General features: G+C 31.1%; 1 long non-coding RNA gene across 1 annotated transcript in view; it reads right to left on the bottom strand.

Moving 5' to 3' along the window:
- The window catches only part of LOC124418877, a 3,669-nt gene extending 603 nt beyond the window's left edge, over positions 1–3,066 (bottom strand). Inside the window, exon 1 of the long non-coding RNA XR_006940275.1 lies at positions 3,055–3,066. This is a non-coding gene — a long non-coding RNA (uncharacterized LOC124418877). The remainder of the gene's footprint in view (positions 1–3,054) is intronic.
- Between the last annotated feature and the right edge of the window lie 303 nt (positions 3,067–3,369).

Raw genomic sequence — 3,369 nt, 5'->3', positions numbered from 1 at the left:
TTGGTATATTATTTGTTGCATAATATATTTTTAGAAAATGGCTAATTGGATAGATCGGTAGAATTATTTTTACAGCTTTAAAAACGCGGTAATTTGAGGTTCCGATATGGCTGAAAATAACATTGACAGTTTTCACGCTATGACAGACATTTAGGCATCATTTTAAAGCATTATGATTGCACTTTAAAATGGTATATCATTTGTAGCATAATGTGTGTTTTTACAAATTCTTCAATTTTTTAGATCGGTAGAATTATTGTTCTATGTATCAAATGCAGGAATCTGAGGTTCCAATTAACTTTGGCAGTTTTCGTGCTAGGACAATCGTTTACGCACCATTTTAGGGCATTAAAATTGCCATTTGTTTTGGTATATAATTTATTGCATAATGTATTTTTAGAAAATGGCTAATTGGATAGATCGGTAGAATTATCTTCACAGCTTTAAAAACGCGGTAATTTAAGGTTCCGATATAGCTGCAAATAACATTGACAGTTTTCACGATATGACAGTCATTTAGGCATAATTTTAAAGCATTATGATTGCACTTTAATATGGTATATCATTTGTAGCATAATGTGTGTTTTTACAAATTGGTCAATTTGATAGATCGGTAGAATTATTGTTCTATGTTTAATAAACGCTGTAATCTGAGGTTAAGATATGGTTGCAATTAACTTTGGCAGTTCTCGTGCTAGGACAGTCGTTTATGCACCATTTTAAGGCATTAAAATTGTCATTTGTTTTGGTATATAATTTATTGCATAATGTATTTCTAGAAAATAGCCAATTGGATAGATAGGTAGTATTATTTTCCCAGGTTTAAAAAGGCGGTAATTTGAGGTTCCGATATGGTTGTAAATAACTTTGACAGTTTTCATGCTATGCAGTCATTTATGGATCATTTTAACACATAAGGATTGCACTTTAATATTGTATATCATTTGTGTGTTTTTATAAATTGGTCAATTTGATAGATCTATGTTTAATAAACGCGGTAGTCTGAGGTTCCAATATGGTTGCAAATTAACTTTGGCAGTTTTCGTGCTGAGGCAGTCGCTTATACACCATTTTAAAGCATTAAAATTGCCATTTGTTTTGGTATATAATAAATTGATTTAATGTATTTTTAGAAAATGGCCAATTGTATAAATCGATAGAATTATTTTCCCAGGTTTAAAAAGGCGGTAATTCGAGGTTCCGATATGGTTGTGAATAACTTTGACAGTTTTCATGCTATGACAGTCATTTATGCATCATTTTAGAGCATTATGATTGCACTTTAATTTGGTATATCATTTGTGGCATAATGTGTTCGTATAAAAAATGGTCAATTTGAAGGATCGGTAGAATTACTGTTCTATGTTTAATAAACGCGGTAATCTGGGGTTCCGATATGGTTGCAATTAACTTTGGCAATTTTCGTGCTAGGGCAGTTGTTTATGCACCATTTTAAAGCATTGAAATTGCCATTTGTTTTAGAATATAATTTATTGCATAATGTGTTTTTAGAAAATGGCCAATTGGATAAATCGATAGAATTATTTTCCCAGGTTTAAAAAGGCGGTAATTTGTGGTTCCGATATGGTTGTGAATAACTTTGACAGTTTTCATGCTATGGCAGTCATTTATGCATCATTTTAAAGCATTAAGATTGCACTTTAATTTGGTATATCATTTGTGGCATAATGTGTTCGTCTAAAAAATGGTCAATTTGAAGGATCGGTAGAATTGTTGTTCACATCTTTAAAAACGCGGTATTTTGAGGTTCCGATATGGCTGCAAATAACATTGACAATTTTCACGCTATGATAGTCATTTAGCCATCATTTTAAAGCATTATGATTGCACTTTAATAGTGTATATCATTTGTAGCATAATGTGTGTTTTTACAAATTGGTCAATTTAATAGATCGGTAGAATTATTATTATATGTCTCAAATGCAGTAATCTGGTTTCCGATATGGCAGCAATTAACTTTGGCAGTTTTCGTGCTAGGATAGTCGTTTATGCACCATTTGAAAGCATTAAAAGTACAATTTGTTTTGGTATATAATTTATTGCATAATGTATTTTTAGAAAATGGCCAAATGGATAGATCGGTAGAATTATTTTCACAGCTTTAAAAACGCGGTATTTTGAGGTTCCGATATGGCTGCAAATAACATTGACAGTTTTCACGCTATGATAGTATGATAGCCATCATTTTAAAACATTATGATTGCACTTTAATATTGTATATCATTTGTAGCATAATGTGTGTTTTTACAAATTGGTCAATTTAATAGATCGGTAGAATTATTATTATATGTCTCAAATGCAGTAATCTGAGGTTCCGATATGGCAGCAATTAACTTTGGCAGTTTTCGTGCTAGGATAGTCGTTTATGCACCATTTGAAAGCATTAAAAATACAATTTGTTTTGGTATATAATATATTGCATAATGTATTTTTTAGAAAATGGCCAAATGGATAGATCGGTAGAATTATTTCTCGGGTTTAAAAAGGAGGATAGATCGGTATATATTTGGTACAGGTTTAGAAATGCGGTAATTTAAGGCTCCGATACGGTTGCAAATAACATTTATAGTTTTCATGTTATTGCAGTAGTTTGTATATCTTTTGATTGCATTATAGTTGCCATTTGTTTTGGTATATAATTTATTGCATATATATTTTTTTAGAAAATGGCCAATTGGATAGATCGGTAGAATTATTTTCACAGCTTTAAAAACGCGGTAATTTGAGGTTCAGATATGGCTGCAAATAACATTGACAGTATTCACGCTATTATAGTCATTTAGCCATAATTTTAAAGCATTATGATTGCACTTTGATATGGTATATCATTTGTAGCATAATGTTTAGTTTTAGAAATTGGTCAATTTGAGAGATCGCACAGTGGGGCAGAATGGAAATTTTTTGGAAATAAATCTGGCATTTCTAAACGGCTGATCCGATCGGGATAAAATTGTGTGTAAATAGTGTGAGCGTAGCCAAGGAGTATTCGAGTTTAAGTTTTGCAGATGAACCCCAAAGTAGGGTACCTACGACATGTAAAATTTTTAAACTCGTTCCATTTTTTTGTTTTTCACCCAAATACTAAAAAAGCGCTCGACGAGAACTTGAAAAAAACATGCTTGGACATACTACTTATCTCTTATAATATCCGAGTTATAGGCATTTAAAAAATTAGTGATACAAAATTTACCATACCTTGGTCCGCCTTTTTTTAATACCGGGCGTAATTTTTGACCAAATGGACTCAGTTTTTTCTTGTTAGTTAGACAACAAAATTTCCAATAATATACAAAAAATTTCAGATCAATATCATTTACAAATCCAAAAATATACGTTTTTTTAATTTAA

Source organism: Lucilia cuprina, chromosome 2, assembly GCF_022045245.1.
Source record: "Lucilia cuprina isolate Lc7/37 chromosome 2, ASM2204524v1, whole genome shotgun sequence".
NCBI classification, from domain to species: domain Eukaryota; kingdom Metazoa; phylum Arthropoda; class Insecta; order Diptera; family Calliphoridae; genus Lucilia; species Lucilia cuprina.
Note: the sequence above shows the minus strand (reverse complement) of the source record. Positions and strands in the feature narration are given on the sequence as shown.